At 34.5% G+C, this 25,213-nt stretch overlaps 1 long non-coding RNA gene across 1 annotated transcript in view; it reads left to right on the top strand.

Moving 5' to 3' along the window:
- The window catches only part of LOC102167959, a 441,888-nt gene extending 419,893 nt beyond the window's left edge, over positions 1-21,995 (top strand). The window contains exon 7 of the long non-coding RNA XR_002338126.1: positions 21,237-21,995. This is a non-coding gene — a long non-coding RNA (uncharacterized LOC102167959). The remainder of the gene's footprint in view (positions 1-21,236) is intronic.

The following is a 25,213-nucleotide window of genomic DNA, read 5'->3' as shown; positions in this document are numbered from 1 at the left end:
TTTTGATTTTATAATATATGTGGTAATTTGATTTTATTATTGTTTTTCTGGATTTAAACTCCATGAGAACTCTCATGTTTGTAGGGAGTGTTTTCATTATATATTCACTTTCATTTCTAGTGATTGGTCTGTTCAGTAGATCTGTTTCTTCTTGATTCAGTTTTGGTGTGCTGTATGTCTCTAGAAAGTTGTTCATTCTAGGTTATAAATTTGTTGGTGTATAGTTATTTGTAGTGTTCTCTCATGGTTTTTTGTATTTGTGCAGTGTCTGTTGAGATTTCTCCTTTTTCATTTCTTATTTTGTTTATTTGAGTTATTTATCTCCTCTTTTTGGTGAGTGTAGCCAGGGGTTTGTTGATTTTGTTTACCCTTTCAAAGAACCAGCTCTTGGTTTTATTGATTTTTTTCTATTGTTTTTTGAATCTCTATTTTATTGATTTCTTCCCTGATCTTTATGATTTCCTTCCTTATGCTCACTTTAGGTTTTGTTAGTTCTTTTTTTCAAATTCTTTTAGGTGGTAGGCTGGGTTGTTGATTTGAGATTTTTCTTCTTTTCTTAAGAAGGCCTGTATCACTATGAACTTCCTCTAAGCACTGCTTTTGCAGCATCCCATAGATTTTGAATGGTTGTGTTTTCGTTATCATTTGTCTCAAGGTATTTTTTAACTTCCCTTTTGATTTTCTCATTAACCCATTGGTTTTTTAGTAGCATGTTGTTTAGTCTCCCTGTAGAGTTTTTTCATTTATTTTCTTGTGGTTGATTTCTAATTTCCTGCCACTGTAGTCAGAGAAGATGCTTGAAATAATTTCTATACTCTTAAATTTGTTGAGTTTATTTTTGTGCCCCAGTATGTAGTCAATCCTTGAGAATGTTCCACGTGCACTTGTAAAGAATGTATATTCTAATTTTTTTGGATGCAATGTCCTGAAAATGTCAATAAAGTCTAACATTTATTGGGTCATGTAGGATCTCTGTTGCCTTATTAGTTTTATGTCTAGAGGATCTGTCCATTTATGTGAGTGGGGTGTTCATTCTCACCACTTTTATTCAATGTAGTATTGGAAGTCCTAGCCACAGCAATCAGACAAACAAAAGAAATTAAAGGCATCCAAATTGGAAGAGAAGAGGTAAAATTGTTGCTCTATGCAGATGATAAGATATATAGAGAAAACCCTAAGGATTCCACACAAAAACTACTCGAACTGATCAATGAATTCAGCAAAGTAACAGGATATAAGAGTAACATTCAGAAATTGGTTGTATTTCTGTATACTAACAATGAAATATTAGAAAGGGAATGTAAAAATACAATACCTTTTAAAATCACACCCCTAAAAATTAAATACCTAGGAATAAACCTGACTAAGGAGGTGAAAGACTTTTACACTGAGAACTATAAAACATTAATCAAGGAAATTAAAGAGGATTCAGAGAAATGGAAAGATATTCCATGCTTAGGTTCGAAAAATTAATATTGGAAAAGTGGTTGTACTGCCCAAAGCAATCTACAGATTTAGTGCAATTCGTATCAAATTACCCATGATATTTTTCACAGAACTAGAACAAACCATCCAAAAATTTATATGGAACATAAAAGCCCCAGAATTGCCAAAGAAATCATGAGGAAAACAAATAAGCAGGAGGCATAACTCTCCCAGGCTTCAGGCATTATATTATAAAGATACAGTAACTGACCATACAGAATAGAGAACCCAGAAATAAACCCAGACACCTACAGTCAATTAATCTTCAACAAAACAGGCAAGAATATAAAATGAGAAAAAGACAATCTCTTCAGCAAGTGGTGATGGGAAAACTGAACAGCTGCATGTAAATAAATGAAACTAGAACACACCCTCATACCATGTACAAAAATAAACTCAAAATGGCTTAAAGATTTAAACATAGGACAAGGAAGAGAACATAGGCAAAACATTCTCTGATATCAGCCATACAAATGTTTCCTTAGGTCAGTCTCCCATGGCAACAGAAATAAAAATGAAAATAAATCAATGGGACCTAATCAAACTTAAAGCTTTTGCATAGCAAAAAAAAAAAAAAAAAAAAAAAAAAAGAAAAACCATAAATAGACCAAAAAGACAGCCTGCAGAATGGGAGAAAATAGTTTCAAATTATGCAACCAATAAGCACTTAATTTCTAAAATATACAAACAACTTACACAATTCAACAGCAAAAAAAAAAAAAAAAAACAACAAAAAAAAAAACGCAATTGAAAAATGGGCAGAAGACCTGAATAGACATTTCTCCAAAGAAAATATACAGATGGTCAAAAGGTACATGAAAAAATGCTCTGCATCACTAATTGTTAGAAAAATACAAATCAAAACTACGACGAAGTACCACCTCATACCAGTCAGAATAGCCATCATTAACAAATCAACAAATAACAAATGCTGGAGAGGATATGGAGAAAAGGGTACCCTCCTTCACTGTTGGTGGGAATGTTAATTGGAATGACCACTATGGAAAACAGTATGGAGGTACCTCAGAAAACTAAATATAGAACTACCATGTGACCCAGCAGTGGCACCCCTGGGCATGTATCTGGACATTTCTTTGAAAAAGATACATGCACACTTAATGTTCATTGCAGCACTCTTCACAATAGCCAAGACATGGAAACAACCAAAATGTCCATCAGTAGATGAATGGATTGAGAAGATGTGGTATTGGAGTTCCTGTTTTGGCTCAGCAGTTAGCGAACCCAGCTAGTATCCATGAAGATGTGGTTCCATCCTTGGCCTTGCTCAGTAGATTAAGGATCTGGCATTGCTGTGAGCTGTAGTGTAGGTCGCAGATGCAGCTTAGATGCTGTGTTGCTGTGGCTCTGGTGTAGGCTGGCAGCTACAGCTCCGACTGAACTCCTAGCCTTGGAACCTCCATATGCTACAAAAGTGGCCCTATAAAGACAAAAAAAAAAGAGAAGATGTGGTATATATACACAATGGAATACTACTCAACCATAAAAAAGAACAAAACAATGCCGTTTGCATCGACATGGATGGAACTAGAGACTCTCATATTAAGTGAATTAAGTCAGAAAGAAAGACAACTACCATATGATATCACTGATACCTGGAATCTAACATACAGCACAAATGAACCTACCTATGAAAAACAAAAAGCTAACTCATGGACATTGGGAACAGACTTGTGGTTGCCAAGGGTAGGTAGAGGGAGTTTGGGGTTGGTAGATGAAAATTATTTGCATTTGGAGTGGAGAAGCAATGAGATCTTGCTGTATAGTACAGGAAACTCTTATCTAGTCACTTGTGATGGAACATGGTGGAGGAAAATGTGAGAAAAAGAGTATATATATATTCTTCATAAAAATATATATATTAGAATATGTATATTCTTATACGTGTGTGTATGTGACTGGGTCACTTTACTGTACAGCAGAAACTTACAGAACATTGTAAATCATATACAATAAAAATTAAAAATAAATCATCTAAAATTTATTTTGTATAATTTTTTAATTCAATATCATATTTTAGAGATTTAGTTCTTCCATACATTTTGACTGTTTTCAATGAGGTTTTTTGTAGAATTGTCTTGCCAGTTCCTGGGTCTCTCAACTTCTAGGTAAATTTCTGAATCAGAATTTTATTGTTGGAATTTCATAAAGTTCATGGAAAAATATGAAGAAAATTAACATAATTGTAGGATTTAAAATCCCATGTAGAACATGGTATATTTCATTATTGATTTAGGTTATTATAATTTGTATGCCACATTAGATACCTATATTTTGTTTTGTTTTTCTCAAATCTGAATCTGCCTTTTAGTCTATGAGTTTAGTCCATGTGCATTTATTTTGATTATACATATATTTGTGCTTATTTCTACGACACTATTTGGTTTTCAACTCATCATTTTTTTCTTTCCTATATTTATCATAAGTTTTATTATTCCATTTATTACCAAATATTTGGCTGCCTTAAAATTATATCTGTAAATGATTCCTTCAGTAAATATCTATGAGAGGCCAACTTTCTAAAATTTTGAAAACTATCCATCTTTCCTCATCTTTAATACTTTATTTGATAGGTATTTTCTGAACTTTGAAAGTATCATTCCATTGTCTTTAGATATCTATTGTTGCCCCCAAGAAGTTGGCTGTTTGTATATTCATTGATTCTTGGAAGAAAATTTGTCTTTTCTCTGGTTGCTTTTGAGATTTTTCTCTATATCTTTGACATTGTGAAATTTCACCACAATGAGCTTAGGTAAAGATTTGGATTTGTTTTGTTTTGTTTTCTGGGTTTTTTTTAATGAATTTTTTTTTTTGTGTTTTCTTGGGCTGCACCAGTGGCATATGGAGGTTCCCAGGCTAGGGGTCTAATCAGAGCTACAGCTGCCAGCCTATGCCAGAGCCACAGCAATGTGGGATCCAAGCTGCGTCTGCAACCTACACCACAGCTCACAGCAATGCCAGATCCTAAACCCCCTCAACCACAATCTCATGGTTCCTAGTCATATTCATTAACCACCGTGCTACAACAGGAACTCCTTTAATGATTTTTTTAAATTGACATGTAACAATGTATTAGTTTTAGGTGTATAACCCAATGATGTACTATATGTACATATGGTAAAATCATCACAGTAAATTTAGTTAACATCCACCATCACACATAGCTACAATTTTTTTTCCTTATGGTGAGAACTTAAAATCTATTCTGTTAGCATCTTCTAGATATGCAGTTCAATACTGGTAACTATCATCACCGTGCTGCACATTTTAACCCCAGGGGTTATTTACCTGACAGCTGGAAGTTTGTACCTTGACCACCTTCACTCATGTTTTTATTTATTCCAACCAAGTACTGACTGTGTCTCTCCAGTATTAGGCCTCATACCTTTTTTTGCCATTATGGCTGTGAATATTACTTCTCCCCCATTTTCTCCTTCTACAACTCATTGTTACATATGAAACCATTTATTCTTATCCACTGTAACTTTTACCTGTATTTTATTATTCTTTGTTTCTTATCCTTTCTTCTCAATAAGCCACCTCTAATATTGTACATCATGTCTACAAACAGAAATCCTTAATTAAAATTGATTATAACCTAATGATCACTCTTAACTAATGGCTTAAAAAAAATAGGTTGCTCTTTTGAATTTTAGTTAAAAACTACTTCCCTGCCTCTGTTGAAATAATCTCTCTCCTATTAATATTATAGCTTCACATTTCAGTATTTAATTGATCTGGTCTTACCCTTTGTGTACGGTATTAAGGAAATATATTTACTAATTCTTTTATTTACAGCTATTCAGTTTTTCTGGATTTTAGACTTGCTTTAATAATTCAGTTTTCTAGAACTTACTCATCTTGCATTACTGAAACTTTATACCCATGTAACATTTGCCCTTCTCCCCAGTCCCTCCCCAGCCATCATTCTATTCTCTGCTTCTGTAAGTTTGACTACTTTAAATACCTTAGTAAGTGGAATTGTACAGTATTTATCCTTCTCAAATTGGCTTATCTCACCTAGAATATTGTCCTCCAGTTTCATCTATGTCATCATAAATGGAAGGATTTTCTTCCTTTTGAAGGATGAATAATATTCCATTGACCATATGTGCCACATTTTTTAATGCACTTATCATTAACAAACATGTGAGTTGTTTCCATGTCTAGGAAATTGTAAAGAAAGCTACAATGAACCTAGATGTTCAGATATCTCTTTAAGACCTTGATTTAAATTCTTTTTGATATATAGTCAGAAGTGAAATTCCTAGATCATATGTCAATTCTACTTTTAATTTTTAAGGACTTTTTACTGTTTTCCTATTATCTATACCATTTTATGTTACAACCAACAGTGTACAAGGGTATAATTTTTCCACATTATCACCAACACTTGTTATTGTTTAGTTTCTTCGACAGTAGATATCCTAAAAGGTATGAGGTGATCTCTCATTGTCATATGATTTGTATTTCCCTGTTGATTAGTGATGTTGAATACCTTTTCATTAAAGTAAAAAGTATAAATTTATAGCTTTTTGATTCCTCTAAACCATCCATATGAGATTTTTCAACTCGCTTAATATAAAATTATATGTAATTATTTCTATAATTTAAACTACCTCTTTATTTTATAAAACCTTTATACTTATAATTTTTTTATTCTTTTAAATTAGATATTTTAGAGAAATTATCTATTTTTTTATTATTTTCTTTTGCTTTTGCTTTTGCTTTCCAAACATCTGACTCATACACTGATTTATCAGTTTGACTATATTTCAAAATTCTTATTTATAACTATGATTATAATTCTGTTTTTTTAGATGAAGTATAGTTGTTTTACTATTTTCTTGTGTACAATATAGTGATTTGGTATTTTATAGATTATACTCATTTTAAAGTTATTATAAAACATTGGCTATATATTCCCTATACTGTACAATATACAATATATCATTGTGTTTTATTTTGTACCAAGTAGTTTGTACTTCTTAGTCCCTTTCCTCTATTTCCCTCCTTACTGGTAACCTCTAGTTTGTTCTCCATATCTATGTATCTATTTTTGTTTCACTATATTCATTCTTTTTTTTTATATTTCACATATAAGTGAAGACATGATATTTGTTTTTCTCTCTGCCTTGTTTCACTGAGCATAATACTCTCAGGTCCATCCATGTAATTATAAATGGCAAAATTTCATTTTTTTTTATTGCTGAGGTATATTTCATTGTGATATATGCCACATCTTCTTCATCTATTCATCTTTTGATGGAAAATTAGGTTGCTTTCATATCTTAGCTATTGTTATGGACACTGGGAAGCCTATATCTTCTCAAAAAAGTATTTTCATTATCTTCAGATATATACCCAGGAGTAGAATTGCTGGATCATATGATAGTTCTATTTTTAATTTTTTGAGGAGTCTCCATACTATTTTCCATAGTGGCTGCACCAATTTATATTCCTACCAACAGTGTACAAAGGTTCACTTTTCTCTACATCGTTGCCAACACTTGTCATCTTTCTCTTTTTAATAACAGCCATTCTGTCAAGTGTGAGGTGATTATCTCATTGTACTTTTGATTTACATTTCCTTGATGATTAGTGATGTTGATCATCTTTTCATGTGCCTCTATATCTTCCTTGGAAAAATGCCTATTCATGTCCTTCACCCATTTTTCAATGAGGTTGTTTGGTTTTTTTGATGTTGAGTTGCAGAGCTCTTATTATATTTTGGATATTAATCCCTTATCATACATACCATCTTCAAATATCTTATCCCATTCGGTAGGTTGTTTTTTCATTTTTGTTGATAGTTTCCTTCCTTGTGGCAAAGCTTTTCAACTTAATTAGGCACAATTTGTTTATTTTTACTTTTGTTTCCCTTGTCTGAGAAGAGAAGACAGATCCAAAAAAATATTGCTTATTATCTGACTTATGTCAAAGACTGTACTGTCTGTTTTTATTCAGGAGTTTTACGGATTCCAGTTTTATAGTTAGATCTTTAACCCATTTTGAGTTTTTTTTATTTTTTATTTATTTTATTTTATTTTTTAGTCTTTTTAGGGCCACACTCGTGGCATATGGAGCTTCCCAGGCTAGGGGTCTAATCAGAGCTGTAGCCGCTGGCCTATGCCAGAGCCACAGCAATGCCAGATCCGAGCTGCTCTGCAAACTACACCACAGCTCATGGCAATGCCGGATCCGTAACCCACTGAGCGAGACCAGGGGTTGAACCTGCAACCTCATCGTTCCCAGTCAGATTCATTTCTGCTGCACCGCAACGGGAACTCCTGAGTTTGTTTGTTTGTTTGTTTGTTTATTTATTTATTGTATTTTTCTCATGATATGAGAAAATATCCTAATTTTTCTTTTTTACATGTTGCTGTCCAGTTTTTCCATCACCACTTATTAAGAGACTGTCTTCTCTCCATTGCATAGTCTTACCTCCTTTGTTGTGGATTAATTGACTATAGGTTCTATTTTGATCCATGGATCTTTTTGTTTTTGTGCCATTATAATAGTGTTTTGCTTACAGTAGCTTTGTAGTAGAGTCTGAAGCCAGGGAGCATGATATTACCAGATTTGTTCTTTTTTCTCAAGACTGTTTTGGCTATTCAGGGTCTTTTGTGGGCCCATAAAAATTTTGGAATTATTTGGTCTAGTTATGTGAAAAATATCATGAGTATTTTGATAGGGATTGGATTAAATCTATATATTGCTTTGGGTAGTATGACCATTTTTATGGTATTAATTATTTCAGTCTATGAATACAGATTGGCTTTCCATTTGTATCATTGTTAGTTTCCTTCATCAATGTTTTATAGTTTCCAGAATATATATCTTTTACTTCCTTGGTTAAGTTTATTCCTAGGTATTTTATTCCTTTTGATGCATTTATAAATGGGGTTGTTTTCTTGCTTTCTCTTTCTTTAGCTCATTATTAGTGTGTAGAAAGCAACAGATCTCTATATATTAATCTTGTATCCTGCAACTTTACTTAATTCATTTATTCTACAAGTTGTTCAGTGGAGAGTTAGGGTTTTCTATATATAATATCGTCATCTGCAAACAGTGACAGTTTTACTTCTTCCCTTCCAAATTGGATGCCTTTATTCTTGTCTAATTACTATGGCTAGAACTTCCATAAGTATATATGAAAAGTAAAAATGGCAAGAGCGGGAGTCTTTATTCCTGATTTTAGTGGAAAAGCTTTTGGCTTTTCACCATTGAATATGATACTGGCTATGGATTTGTCGTAAATGGCCTGTATTATGATATTTCCCTCAACAACAACTTTTTTGAGAGTTTTTATCATGAATGGTGTTGAATTTTATCAAATGCTTTGCATCTATGAACATTATCATTTGATTTTTATCCTTTATTTTATTAATGTGGTATATCATGTTGATTGATTTGTAGATATTGAGACATCCTTATATCCATGGAATGAATCCCACTTGATCAAGTTGTATGCTCTTTTTAATGAATTGTTGAATTTGATTTGCTAATATTTTGTTGAGGATTTTTGCATCTGTATTCATCAGAGATACTGGTATGTAATTTCCTTTTTTTCTTTCTTTTTTTAGTGTCTTTGGGTTTGGTATCATAGTAATGATGGCCTCATAAGAAGAATTTGGGAGTGTTCCCTCATCTTCAATTTTTCTGAAATAATTTGCTGAGGGTAGCTATTAGCTCTTTTTTGTGCGTTTGGTAGAATTCCCCCCTTTGGAGCTGTCCAATTCTGGACTCTGGGGAGTTTTTATAAGTACAAGTTCAATTTCACTGCTAGTGATTAGTTTGTTTAGATTGTCTGTTTCTTCCTGATTAGTTTTTCTGTTTTTTTTAATACTCAATGAATTTATTACATTTATAGTTGTACAATGATCATCACAATCCAATTTTATAGGATTTCCAACACACAACCCCAGCGCATCCCCCCCCAAACTGTCTCCTTTGGAGACCATAAGTTTTTCAAAGTCTGTGAGTCAGTATCTGTTCTGCAAAAAAGTTCATTCTGTCCTTTTTTCGATTCCACATGTCAGTGAGAGCATTTGATGTTGTTGTGTCATTGTCTGACTGACTTCACTTAGCATGATCATTTCTAGGTCCATCCATGTTGCTAAGAATGCCAGTATTTCATTCCTCTTAATGGCTGAGTAATATTTCATTGTGCATATGTACCACATCTTCTTGATCCACTCCTCTTTCGATGGACATTTAGGTTGTTTCCATGTCTTGGCTATTGAAAATAGTGCTGCAGTGAACATCGGAGTACATGTGTCTTTGTGAGTCACGGTCTTCCTGATTAGTTTTGAAAGGTTGTATGCTTCCACAAATTTGTCCCACTTCTTCTAATTTGTCAAGTTTGTTTGCATGTACTGTTTGTATTTTCTTATGTTGTTGGGCTTTTTTTTTTTTTTTTGGATTTTGATGGTATGGGTTTTTTCTTTTCTTTCATTTCTTATTTTGTTTTATTTGTTTCCTCTCTTTTTCCTTTTTTAAAATGATTTTTATTTTTCCATTATAGTTAGTTTACAGTGTTCTGTCAATTTTCTACTGTACAGCAAAGTGACCCAACTACACATACATATATACATTCTTTTTCTCATATTATCCTCCATCATGTTCCATCACAAGTAACTAGATATAGTTCCCTGTGCTGTACAAGCAGGATTCTTTTTCCTTAATGAGCCCAGTTAAAGGCTTATCAGTTTTATTTATCTTTTCAAAAAATCATCTTTTGGTGTCATTTATCTTTTCTATTTTTTTTTTTTTTTGGTCTCTAGCTTATTTAATTCCTCTCTAATCTTTATTATTTCCTTCCTTCAGCTGACTTTGAGGTTTGTTCTTATTTTTCTAATTCATTTAGATGGTAAGTTAGGTTGTTTAATTTGTTCTTTTGACCTATATCACTATAAACTTCCCTCTTAGAATTGTTTTTGCTCTGCCCCATAGAATTTGGAAATCATGTCTTTATTTTCATTTGTTTCAAAGTATTTTCTGATTTCCTCTTTGACCTCACTGACTTATTGATTTTTTAGTAGCATGCTATTTAGTCTCTATGTTTTTTTCCACATCTTTCTTCCTGTAATTGATTTTTTGTTTCATATCTCTGTAGTCAGAAAACATGCTTGATAAAATTTTTATGTTCTTAAATTAGTTGAGACTTGTTTTGTGGCTTAGCCTATGATGTATCTTGAAGAACATTCCACATGCACTTGAAAAGGATATTTTCTGGTGTTTGGGGATACAATGTTCTATAGATATCTATTAAGTGCCACTAGTCTAACGGTCACTTAAGACCACTGTTTCTTTATTGATTTTCTGTCCAGATCATCTGTCCATTGATATAAGTAGTATGTTAAAGTCCCCTACAATGATTGTATTACTGTCAATTTCTCCCTTTATGTCTGTTAATATTTGCTTTATGTATTTAGGTGCTCCTATATTTGGTACATATATATTTGCAAATATATTCTCTTCAAGTATTGATCCCTTTATCATTACATAATGCCCTTTTTGTCTTATAGACATTGTTTTAAAGTCTACTCTGAGGCAAATATTGCTACTCCAGCTTTATTTTCATTTCCATTTGAATTGAATTTTTTCCCCATCCTCTCACTTTAATCTTTGTGTATCTTTACCTGTGCAGTGACTCTCCTATAGGCAGCATATAGATGAGTCTTGGGTTTTTTTTTTAACCCAGTTAGCCACCCTATGTCTTTTGATTGGAGCATTAAGTCCATTGACATTTAAAGCAGTTATTGTTAGGTATGTATTTATTGCCATTGTCTTATTTGTTTGGGGGTTGTTTTTGAGGTCCTTTTCTGTTTTCTTCTTCTTTTTGTTTCTTTCCTTGTGGTTTTGTAGTTTACATTGGTGTTATGTTTCTGTTCCTTTCTCTCTAGATTTCAGGTATCTATTGTACATTTTTGATTTGTGTTTACCATGGAGTTCATATATATTGACCTATAACTCTATGTACTTATTTTAAACTGATAGTCATTTAAGTTCAAACATTCTAAAAGTTCTACATTTTCTTCTCTACCTTAGGTTTTACATTTTTTGATGACACATTTCATATCTTCCTGTCTATTCCTTAACTTTTTAGTGCATACTAGCAGTTTTACCTTAATACTAGCTTATTTAAATGACTAATCCACAGTTGGTTATCTAGTTTGGAACCAACACTTTCATAGACCTTTAGGTTATGATGGGCCCTTTTGGAAAGGGGATGTTGAGAAAATGAAAAGCTGACTTCTCTGCTTATATGCATACTAATGGAAAATGTTATCTTAATTGGATTCAGAGTGGCTCCTGTGTGGGGGTGGTTCGAATATATAGTATTCATTTTTTCTTCTTCCTGAGTCTGAGGCAGATCTGGAGGCCTAGATCTAAAGTAGTAGGGTAAGTGGGAAAGTGGGAATTAACCACTGTGGCACAGTGAGTCAATGATCCAGCTTGTCTCTGTGGCTTTGCCAGTTCAGTTACAGTGCAGTGTGCTAAGGATCCAGCATTGCCACAGCTGTGGCATAGATTGTAGACATGGCTCGATCCCTGGCCAGGGAACTACCAAATGCTGTGAGTGCAACCAAAAAAGTAAAAAAGCAAAATAAATAAGTAAATAAATAAATAAAGCAGTAGGAAAAGTGGTAGACGTTTCACAATGTATACATATGTCATATTATCATGTTGTACACTTTATACATATACAATTTTATTTCTCTATCGTACTTCAGTAAGACTGGGAAAAAATAAAAAGTAAAAAAATAAAATAAAAAAGATAAAAACAAAGTAGTAGGGACATTTTTAAGAGCATTTCGGAGTTCCTGTCTTGGCGCAGCGGAAACGAATTCAACTAGGAACCATGAGGTTGCGGGTTCAATCCCTGGCCTTCCTCAGTGGGTTAAGGATCCAGCGTTGCCATGAGCTGTGGTGTAGGTCACAGATGCAGCTCGGATCTGGCCTTTGCCGTGGCTCTGGTGTAGGCCAGCAGCAATAGTTCCAATTCGACCCCTAGCCTGGGAACCTCCATATGCTGTAGGTGCAGCCCTAAGAAGACAAAAGACAAAAAGGGGGGGGGGCATTTCAACACTCAGGGGCTAAGCAGATAACCCATGCTATGTGGGAGACTGAAAAAAAGATCTAAAATGTAAACAGTAATAACAACTACTAATTTTTTTTAATGTGCTAATGGTTAACTCCTGAGTACTCTTAACCAGTGAAGATAGCAATACTAAATTGTTTGTTAATGATTTTGAGCATATCTTTGTCACACTCTTTATTGTTTGTTTTACTTATTTGACAATGTTCATATAGCATTTACTAAATACCAGGGACTGGGATAAGCACTTTATAAACATTCATGCAATCTTCATCATGGCACTATTATTTTTCCCACTTTAAAACTGAGAAAACAGATAGAATGAGATTAAGTAATTTGCCCAAGATCACACACACTTAGTAAATGGTAGAGACAAAATTCTAACCCAGGCAGTCTGGCTACAGGGGCCACACTTGTAATCACTGCATGATGCTACACATTAACTTTTTTTTTTTCACACAGTAACCCTTTTGGAAATACTTTAAACATGTATTATTTATGCCTTAAGGATTTTTTTTAAAATGGCATGGGCATACCCCTTTGAGAAAAATATCAGGAGAAAGCTGCTCTAGCATGGACAAAGCAGGAAAGATTCTTAAGACAAAATGACAAGAGAAATGAATGGGGAAAGCCAGAGTAGTGATCTGTGGTAACACAAGGTGGTCTGTGATAATTGGTATCAAGCCATGAAAAATTCAAATACTCATAAATACTAAAAGAAGATAATACAATGAGGTCTAGGCCTCCCTAGAGTTATACAAGATAGACTTTAAGTATTTTAACTAATTATTAAAGAACTAAGAGACATCTTTGTTATATTTAGGCTCACCTAAAATATTTTTTAAAGAAAAAAAAAGTTAAGGAAAAAAATTCTAAGAATACTAAGGGGTAAATGATGTGAATTAAAATTTATTTATTCTACCAGGCCATCACTGACAAGTGAAGGAAGAGAAAGATAGTCTCAAATACTCAGGAACTCATAGAACTTGTCTAAAAAATTTGTTTGAAGATACACTTCAGCCATCTTAAAGATGAATCAATAAATTAAGATAGGTACAGAAAAAGAAAACTGTCGGGAAGTTTTGAAGCCACTTAAACACAGCCGTAACTATGGCTAAGAAACAAAGTAATCATAATTTTTGAAATTAAATTCCATAATGTAAAAATCATAATGTTTTCAATGTCATAGTATAGAATGGAACAAATGTTTATAGAAGAAAAATTTCAAGAAAATGTCAATAAAAATGGATTGGGAGAGAACTTGAAAAGGGAAAATAGTGAAAGAAAGAGGTAATATAGAAGGGAGTCAAAATAAAAGAAAAAAATTCATTTCTGAAGTTAATATGTTGGAAAATATATTTTAACCACATTCATGAAAGATCCAAAAGCCATTTTAAATGGTTTCAGAAACATAGATTATATTTTCATTAAAGCAAATTCGTACTAAGTTTTTTGTTTTTGTTTTTGTTTTGCTTTTTAGGGCCGCGCCCATGGAACGTGGACATTCCCAGGCTAGAGGTTCAATCAGAGCTACAGCTGCAGGCCTAAGTCACAGACACAGCAACGCTAGATCCAAGCCAAGCCCACGACCCACACTCCAGCTCACAGCAATACCAGATCCCCAACCCACCAAACAAGGCCAGCCATCAAACTTGCATCCCCATGAATACTAGTCAGATTTATTTCCACTGAGCCACAATGGGAACCCCCTAAGTATTTTTCTGTTAATTGAACATTGAAAAATTGATGTCAGAAGTCTTTTTAAAAATGCAGGTATTTAAAACCATTTACATTTTTACGGGGAACAAGCTATTTAAAGTGGTAAAAGGAGTTTTGTGGATTTCTTTTTTTTTTTTGCATTATAAACTAAACTGTAAAAGGTGTTTGTAAGATCATTGTGTGTAGTTTCTAAGAGGAAAGGATTGAAGGAGATGATAGCTAGGTTTAGGATGTATAATTAGTAGCTAAAATTGGAGGATGGAATGAGCTGGTGTTTGGATCTAATACTTGGGGTTAGATATTAGAGATTAAATTCAGTGTACAGTGGGTAAATTATCCAAGTGTCTGAAGGCTTTTGATTTGTAAAGTTGATTGATTAAAAATATGTTTTGATACCTATGCATTTCTTTACTACTAGAAAGATATTTTACTGGATATAGAATTCTGGGTTGAAACTTTTTATTCTTTTGGCACTTTAAAGATGTCATCCCATTGTGTCTAGCTCACAATAAGAAGTGGACTGTAATTCTTATCTTTGTTCAGCATGTAATGTGTGGTTCTTTTTCTTCTTTTGGCTACCTTCAAGTTTTTGTTTTGTTTTGTTTGTTTGTTTTTATGGCCACACCATGGCATATGGAAGTTCCTAGGATACTGGTGGAATCAGAGCTATAGCTGCCTACATCACAGCCACAGCAATACCAGATCTGACCTGTGTCTGCAACCTACACTGCAGCTCATGGCAATGAGGGATCCTTAACCCACTGAGCAAGGCCATGGATCAAACCCATATCCTCATGGATACAAGTCAGATTCTTGACCCACTGAGAGTGGGAAGAAAATGGGAACTCCTACCTTCAAGATTTCATCTTTAGTTTTAACAGCTTGAGTATTACATGTATAGGTATATGTATATGTGTGGGTTTTGTTTCTTTTGAATTAATCCAGTTTGGATTTCTCTGAGTTATTAGATCCATAGATCGTTCATTATTTGTGAAGAAATTCTTGACATTTATCTTTCTGAAAATTTATTTTTCTCTATTCTATTCTTTCTTCTCCTTCTAGAATTAGAATTACATGTATATTAGAGCTTTTGATGCTGTGTTTCTTTAAGAATTTTTACTTCAGAATTTTCATTACCCTATCTTCAAGTACGCTTGTTCTTTTTTTTTTTTTTTTTTTTTTTGGCTTATTTGAGTCTGCCTGTCAAAGGGATTCCTCATCTCTGTGACTACATTTTTATTTCTAGAATGCCCATTTGATTTTTAGAGTTTGTTTCTCTTCTGAAATTCCCCTTGTGTTCACGAATGTTGTCTACTTTTTATAGTAGAGCCTTTAACATATTAACATATTTAATAATCCTTATCTAATAATTCCAACATCTGAGTCATCTCTAGCTCTGTTTTGGTTGATTGCCTTATATCTTGACATCAGTTGTTCTTTTTTTTCCTCTTGCATTTTTGTGTGACATACTTTTTTATTGTTTGTATGGGAGTAAAAGCTAAGATAAATAATATTTATGCCTAGAAAAGCAAATAATATTTATGTTCCTTTGCTGCTAGACAATTACTATAAGTGGTTATAAAGAGATATCTGGTAAAGAGATGGTCTGGATTTGGGTTATGTTGTTGCTACTGTTAACTTCCATGCCTCACCAACTAAAAGTTTCCTTAGGGGAGTTCCCGTCGTGGCGCAGTGGTTAACGAATCCGACTAGGAACCATGAGGTTGCGGGTTCGGTCCCTGCCCTTGCTCAGTGGGTTGACGATCTGGCGTTGCCGTGACCTGTGGTGTAGGTCGCAGATGCGGCTCAGATCCAGCGTTGCTGTGGGCTCTGGCGTAGGCCGGCAGCTACAGCTCTGATTCGACCCCTAGCCTGGGAACCTCCACATGCCGTGGGAGCGGCCCAAGAAATAGCAAAAAGACAAAAAAAAAAAAAAAAAAAAAAAAAAAAAAAAAGTTTCCTTAGCATTACCTAGTGCTTAGTTTAAGGACAAACACACATATGAGTTTTTCTTAATAATTCTGTTCTATTCTTATATTTTGACATTTGCTGTGTACCTGTGCCTTAGAAGGGGTCCCTCTGCACATTCTTGCTTTATCTCCAGTGGTAAACAACCATTTCTTGATACTTGATTCTTGTCTACCTGGTGGTAAGTGGAAGGAATGTTTTCTTTTATCTTGGTCTGGCCTGTCTTAAGCATGTTTTGCATCCCTGGGGTTGCTAACTGTGGCTTCTTCAGTGGTCTTTTGCCTCCTCCCAATGGCAGCCAATTTCTGCTTTTTATCTTCAAGGGGTCTTATGTTGGAGTGAGAGTCCTGCTCCATCCCCAACAGTAGAATAACTCTAATGGTTGGGGCTCAGGAAGATTTTCTACCACCAATACCCAAGATACAGGGCTTTCTTTTTTTATGTTTTACCCTTTCCCAGTCTGCAATAAATTCTCTTAAGACTTTTCTTCTCTAGGCATGAAGGGCCCAAACAGATTGTACTTTTCCCACAGACAAGGCCACTCCCTCTCTCCAGGCCTGTAAAAAGATCCTGTGAATTGGTACAAAATCCACTTATCTGCTTATACCTGTGGTCTTCAGGGGTTTTATTGTGTCACACAAGCCCACATTTGGCCTTTAGCAATATGTTGAAATTTTTTAGCTGAATTCTTAGTCTACTTGATTGGTACCTTATATCTCTTCATCCTGAACGCTGCCATAGGAAAACCAGTATTCATGTCACATCTCCTTGGAGGAACCTGTCTTTCCTTAGGTGTTATGCTGTTGGATTGACCTGAAATATCAGTTGTCTGACAAGTTCAAGGAAGGTTATGATTTTATGGTTTATTTGGCTTTTTTCATTGTTGTTAGAATGAAAGGAACACTCCAGTTTCCTACCTCTTAGGCAGAAGAAGACCAGCATTTTCTTACTATTCTTTACGGACCTCCTATTTTAATATTTTCTCGCTTTTTCTTTTATCATATCTTCCTTTATATTTATATTATTTCCTTTACTTTTTGGTTTTATGGGTTTTTTAACCCATAAAGGCAAAAATCTATTATTTCTTGCTTGATTTTGTGCTTAATTGTAACTGTCTCAAATATTTGTGATGGTTTATTTATTTTTTAAGTATAGTTTAATTTCCCAGGATACGCCATGATGGAAAAAAAATATAAAAAATGAAAATATATGTATGACTGAGTCACTTTACTGTACAGCATAAATTGGCACAACATTGGTTTTATGTTTTAATTGACCAATATCTTGTTCTATTCTTTCCCTGCATTGGTTCTCAATAGAAGAGAACCCTTAGGGAAGGCATTATGAAAATTTGTTGGGGCAATTTTGTTTGTCCCAATGATTCAAAGGGACTATTGTTCTTTAGTTGGTAGATAATAAATATTAGATGCTACCAGTTTGTTTCCAGACCACTGCAATTAAGCAAATACCATAATAAAGCAAGTCAAACAAATAAGCAAAAAATACTAGGTTGCTAGACATCCTGCAATGTAAAGAAAAGTTCCATATAATGAAGTATTTTCTCATATCCACATAGTTTTAAATATCCCATGGGGTGGTCATATAAGTAAAAACTACAGCAGTTTTGTAACATCTATTTATTTGATATAGAAGCAATTTAAAAAATAATTTTAGTAAATACTGAATTTTACACAACTATTTTCTTTTGTTCTGAATTTGATAAAATTCTGGTCACTATTTGGAAATAACATTTCCTATGGTAATGTTCTTATAAAGATCAAGTTACCAAATGCAACACACCTCTATCAGTCTCCTTTCTATCTTTGCCATTCAATTATTCTAGGTAAAGTTATGGACATCTCTCTATTTCATTTATATCTTCTAGTGTTATCATGCATGAACATTTATACGTTGAATTTTTTTTTTTTAATTTTGTAAGCCACTGAGATTCTAGGACTATTTGTTACACAACATAACCTAGTGGAGCTAACATACACAGCTTAATTCCCTAGCACAATTCATATTTCTTGGAGAAAAGTTATGAGTTAACACTCTGTGTCTAATCAGTTCTGTACCACCTGCATTCTCGTTATAGAACATTGCTGATGCTCCTAGAATGTGAATAATACCATTCCTCATTTCCAGAACCACTGTAAGTGTGTCTCTGGTCTTTACTCTTGACTGGGTTATTTACATGGGAGTCTTTGAAGGACAAGTCTTATGCTGTGTTACCCAACTTAACTTCAGTAGAGAGGGCCTCCACAGTCAGTGGTATAAGTTACCTCAGTTCATTGTGATACAATCCCAGACCCCTCTGGGTAAAAACTCAAGACAAAGAGAATGCAAGTCATAGAGACTAAAATAATTTCTATTTCCTATGGACATAGGAAGAATAAAGAGATGGAAATGAGAGATAAAGAAAGGCTCCCTGAAAAGACAAAATTGGCAATTTACAAGGCCTCACTAGTTTATTCATCACAAACCCATTTTTTAAATGTAGCTTGTTTCTGAAAATAAAGCTCCATTCAAAGAGGCTAAAAAAATTCATACACTCTGGGGAGCCAGATGGTCTTTTATTCATAAAATTCTCACTTCAGGATATTATAAAACTTTTCAACAAATAGAGGCCATAAAGTATACTGATTACAACCTGAAATTATTTTTAAAATGTCAATACATAAACTATCACATGCAATAGTCAGTGAATATGTTTAGGTTGTTTTGATTTTAAACTGTTATAAACAAGACATTGGTTGTTTTTATAGTTTTCAGTATTTCTTTTTCTCTTTAGTAGCAAAGCAAAGAACAGATGACTGAAATGGGTTGACTTCAATTAAGAAATAAAAAGGAAAGACAGTTATATTTACAACATTCAGGAATTTAACATTTTCTAGACATTTGTCTATGACATTGGACATGGGAATACAAGTTCTCAGAGCTATAGAAAGGTTTTGTTGTAATTGCTTTTTTGTTTTGGGGTGAAGTTTTTTTGGTTTTTTGTTTTTGTGTTTGCTTTTTTTTGGCTATGAAAGAACTATGTCTCAAAAGTAAAGTGAAAACTATGCTAAGAAAATAGAGAATGAAGAGGAGGGAGGAAGGAAGGAAGGAAGGAAGCAAGGGAAGGAGGGAAGGAGGGAAGGAGAAGAAAGGAAGGAAGATGAATAGACAAGTAAATAAGGAAGCAGGGCAGATATTTTCCAAACAAGCTTAAATAGCTCAAAGCCTTATGACAAATATATATTCCCATTACAAAGAAGTTGTTCCAAAAGTTAACATTTGCAAAATATTATTTTATTAAATGTTGCTGTTGCTTTTATAAATAGAGCTGGTCTACAGAAGTCAGAATTCTTATGCAGTGATTGAAATTGCTTAAATGGAACAGCATAAATTGAAATATATGATAGTATGCTTGACAGTCATAACTTGCAGTCTTCATGTGATGAAAATCTCACTTCCAGTACCTTGAATTTTAAATTTTCATATAGAGGAGTTCCCATTGTGGCGCAGTGGAAATGAATCCAACTAGGAATCATAAGGTTGCAGGTTCGATCCCTGGCCTTGCTCAATGGATTAAGGATCCAGTGTTGCCGTGAGCTGTGGTGTATGTAGGTCACAGACACGGCTCAGATCAGCTGTGGCTCTGGTGTAGGCCAACAGCTATAACTCCAATTAGACCCCTAGCCTGGGAACTTCCATATGCTGCAGATGCAGCCCTAAAAAGACAATCAATCAATCAATCAATTTTAATATAGGAATTTATAGTAATACACAAATTTTCATTTCTAATTTGATCTTAGTGAATTGTGTCCTTTGTGGTTTCTGAGGAAAGACTCAGTTCTTATTTCAAGGAACACTGGAGTGTTTTCTTATTAGATCCAAAATATAAAAGTAGGATATGGAGGCCTCTTGATAAAGATTCTTTGGAAGAAATGACAAAGGAGAGGGGCAAATAAGTTCCTTCTCAGGCTGTTTGCTCTGCTTAACTTCTGGCACTCCAGCGTCAGTTTCTCCATGCTTTCTAGAGTTTCCACATCTTGGAGTTCTAATATTGGTCAATAAAATATGAGGGACAGATAACTTGTCTCTTCAGCTAATACCTCTTCAGCTTGAGAGGAATTGTACTCAGGCTCCTGGAATCAAAGAAACACCTTATACCCAGAAAAGTCAAGTACAAATTTTTTGTGGCAGAACTGAGGCTTCTGACTCCAAATCTTAATTGTTAGCTTCTTGGAAAAAACAAACAAACAAACAAAAAAAACTACCTTACTGACTTTAGAGCCTTATCTCTACCTGCATCTGATATAGATTATGAGAGCCTAGATATTGAGCCTGAGCCTACTGCCATAATGGAATGAGATTTTTTTTTTTTGAGTCTTGCAAGGGATAAGTATATTTTTGCATTTAGAGAAAATATAAATAATTTGTGACAAGTGTGCAGACTGTGATAAAGATGAAGTTAAATTCTTTGACACTGCTCCCATTGAGAGATGGAGGAAGAGGGGTGACTATAGCTACTCTCCTTGAATCTGGACTAGCCTGTGACTGCTTCCACCAATAGAAGGTGGTACCAGTGATGCTATGTCACCTGTAGGCCTAGCCATTATAAGATCCAGGACTTTCCTTTTTTTTTTTTTTTTTTTTTTTTGTTTGCCTAAACCAGCATGCAAGAAACCTTATTACCTTGAGGAGATCATGGTATAAGGAAGCCCAGAGTAGCCATATGGAGAGGCTCTGTCAGGAGTGAAACATGCCTGGACAACCACCAGTAATTTCAGTTCTCTGCCACACAGAATCATGGCATATCATATTTTAAATTTGTCAGTTAAAGCCATTAAATTTGGGGTTAGTTTGTAATGCAGTAATAGATAATTAAAGCACTAGGTGGAAGCTTTTTGTTTGTTTTTTGTTTCTATGGTCTGCCTTCTGCCTGCCTGGACATAAGACTTAAAGAACTAAGAAAACCTTTGAAATTGCGAAACCAAGAACAGAACATGAATAAACAAACAAATGGCTACATATTAAAGATGTCAGAATGGATACACAGAAGGAGCTTGGGTCCTTGCTGGCACTGATGAGCCATCCATATCAGCCAGCTCAAGACTGGCTCTTCTGGAGACCAATAAAGCCCTATCTGCCTAGGCCAGTGTCATTGTGGCTTTCTGTTACTTGTCACTGAATACATTCAGAGCTGATACAACTATCAATAAATATTTATTGATTGGCTGAATCCCTTGTTTCCCAGTCTTTTCTTTTCTAGAAGTTTATCTTCAACATTGCAGTCCCTGTGGGATTTGTGGATATTACCTAAGGAGCACACTTCCGTGGTTAATTCTTTTCTCAGAGATGCTCAACTGTGATCAGTCTCCATCCATTTAGTTCTTCCAGCCTTTATTAGAAAAGTGGTTTGTTTTTTTGTTTTTGTCTAAGCATTGCTTTGAATTTTTAGTCCTAAGTATGTGACTTTAAGATGTCAGGTCTTAAGTTTTACATTCAAATGCCTCCTATATTTCCCTCGGGTTTTTGTTTTGTTTTGTTTTTTCATTAAGTTTGAAGGAGATCTTCTGAATGAGGGGGACTTCAAGCACAATCAGAAATTCCCTGTTGCCCTTACTCTCTCTTTAGTTTGGTTTTAAGCTCTATTTAGTTTCATTTTTCTCAGAAGAGCATGAAAAAAAGAAATAATAAAGAACAAAATAATGGTTCCATATGTAATTGCTTCTTCTAGTTTTAAGACACCGATATCTATGAGACAATAACAACAACAACAACAAAAAAAGTGGCAGTCACACTAGAGGATGTCTCAGTACTGACATACTAAAATATGTCCTCTTTGGAGTTTCCGTCGTGGCGCAGTGGTTAACGAATCAACTAGGAACCATGAGGTTGCGGGTTCGGTCCCTGCCCTTGCTCAGTGGGTTTAACGATCCGGTGTTGCCGTGAGCTGTGGTGTAGGTTGTAGACGCGGCTCGGATCCCGCGTTGCTGTGGCTCTGGCGTAGGCCGGTGGCTACAGCTCCCATTCGACCCCTAGCCTGGGAACCTCCATATGCCGCGGGAGCGGCCCAAGAAATAGCAACAACAACAACAACAAAAGACAAAAAGACAAAAAAATAAATAAATAAAATAAAATATGTCCTCTTTCCCCCATTCAAGTCCTAGGTGACAAATGTTAACAGAGTTAGTTATAAAAAATATTCTAGTTTCTTTTACCTAAAATTTTAATCTTTTACTGCATGAAGGGAGAGGGTAAGTTGAAATGTAGGGGCAAAACGCAAGAATTAGAATCAATCAGGCCTGGCTTCCAAGTTCTGGCTTTCTCTTAGTAGGCTGTATAATCCTGAGAATGTCCCCTGTCAATGCCCATGATCAAGATTTTTACAGAGAAGGGTTGTTATGAAGATTGAATATGGAAATATGTATAAAGCACATACCCTGGAACCCAGCACATGGAGAAGAGATGACAACTGCTGACTCTGCTATAAAAGGTAGTGAAATACTTAAAACCTAGCCCCATGATTGTACCTATAATATTCTCTTTTTAAAATGGGTTTTTGGAATTATCATAAGTAAATTCTCAAGTCCTTTAAAAGTCTACATTCTGCATTTTAAAATATGAGTAAAATAATTATAAACCAGTAAGAAATAAGCCTGAAACACCGAAGTGCCTACTTTTGGTGCAATTTATATCTTAAGTCTTCTAAATGGAAATATTGGAAGAAGTAAGATTACTGTTTTGGAAATACTGGATTAAGCAAAAGCTAAGATTTGCCAAATATGGAATTGAAGTTAAATTAACTAAGTGATAAAATGAAAAAAGAAACAAATCAAAAATTATTTATGGTACCTCAACAAATATAACATTACAGATACCTAATGAATCCTGATGGCTAAAGTGATGGAGTAACCACTCTGACTTCCTCAGTTTCTCCAGTATGGTCTCTGAATATTTGTACTCTTAGAAAATATTTTATGAAAAGTATCACATGTACTTTTCCATGGAGTAAAACCAACTGTAGAATGTACATTTAATAATAGATTGCAAGAGACCCTCTAAGAAGACTTTTTGTTTTATAATTTAATATTTATTTGGACTTGTTCTCCCATATGATAAACTAAAGATGTTCTATTTAGTTCAGAGAAAATCCTACTTGCAGGTTTACAGACACATTCCTGTTAAGTGATAGTGTAATTCCTAATGATTTAATTTGGAACCCAAGTCTGCATCACAGTGTCATAGTTGGAATATTTGCCTCTCATTTTGACAAGTTCTGCTAATGTTTATTTTATGCCTATTGGAAAAGGGGACTTGCATGGGGGGGTGACGCTCATTCTTTCAGTGTTTTCCAGGACTAAAAAAATGAGCAGTGAATAGGACAGTTTCAAGATAATTATCTTTTTTCATTAGTTTAAAGTGACTTTTTGAGAGATTAGAAGTAACAGTTGGCAAAAGGCATAATAATTTGCACATATTAGACATGCATTGTATAAAAATTTTTTCCTTTTGGAAAAAAGTCTTTTATATCTGAAAAACCAGGAAAAATGTACTTAAAATATAAGAGTTTGTTGATTGATTCCTCCTTATTTTACTGGGTTGAAAGACTTTCCTTAGCCACATTATTCATCAAGTAAGTGATTTTCTTTAATTTTATATCAATTTCAGTAAATAGGTTTCAAGAATAGTCTTTTAGTGGAGCAAGAACAAATTTATGCCAGCCCCATTTGAATTTAATTGTGTCATTATAGTACACAATTACAGGAACCCAAAAGTCATAAAACATCCTATAGAAACTCCAAAGAAAAAAACACCAAAATTAAACTACAACTTTTGGGCACCTCATTTACATACTAGTCAAGGGAAAGATAGCTAGCTTCTACTCCTTTATATATGTCTTCAAGCCTTCAAACACCACTTTCACAGTAAAAAATTTTAAAAACAGAAAAAAAAAGAAAATTATCACAACATTGTAAATCAACTATACCTCAATAAAACTTTAAAAAATTAAAAAAAAGAAAAGAAAATCACATACTGATCACTGTGTACATTGTCTGCTATCAGTGGTGAATTTGGAAGAATAAGGGAAGCCATTCTTCATCTAGAGAGATACCAGTTTCATACCACTTCAGATTGTTCTTGCTTTCTCTCGATAAGATCTTACTGCAAACTGTTATTTACAATTTTCTACTTAATGGTCCTATCAAATCTCTAATCAAGAACAAAGAAAACAATGAAGGTTTCCTGGAATAAAAATGTTCAAACCCTCAAACTATAGCTCAATGTCAGCTTCTCTCCATCTTCAAAGGATGTTCAAGGACAGCTTTCTCTAGGGCACTGGGGGAGAGAGGAGACTGGGAGCCTATTGTTGGCCTCCTGAGCCAACCTTCAGCGGTTGTCTCTCCAGACCAGTGCTCCTCCCCATCTCAGCCTCAGCAACTCTTGAACAATGTAGAACTGGCTATTCTCACAGGACGAACTGATATTATTGTCATTCTAACTTAAGTAGAAAAGTGTTTCAAATAGGACTATGCCTAAAACTAACTCCCAGACAATTAACTCAGGATCCCTGGAGTGGGCTTCCAGCATGGATATGCTTTAAAAAACACCCAAGTGTTTGCAACCCACACCTGGGTTGTGAAGCACTGCCCACCAGAACTCCTTGGAGGGTAGGTCAGAGTGTGCATGGGGGTGGGGGGACAGTCCAGATGAAATTTGGAATTCTGGGCCTGATGCAAGAATCCTGATGTGGTTTGGCACCGAAGATTTGGTTCTCTGAAATCTGCTCACCAGTATTTGGTGCATTATGGTCCCTCTGTCCCTTTAGTCCACCTGTAGTACTGTTCTTATAATTTTTGCCCAGAATAATCACTCAAAAGTATACACACATGATCCTCAAAAATTAATAATTTTCAGCAATAGTACAAC

The sequence above is a fragment of the Sus scrofa genome, chromosome 13 (genome assembly GCF_000003025.6).
Source record: "Sus scrofa isolate TJ Tabasco breed Duroc chromosome 13, Sscrofa11.1, whole genome shotgun sequence".
NCBI lineage: Eukaryota > Metazoa > Chordata > Mammalia > Artiodactyla > Suidae > Sus > Sus scrofa.
This window is presented reverse-complemented; position numbering and strand designations above follow the sequence as displayed.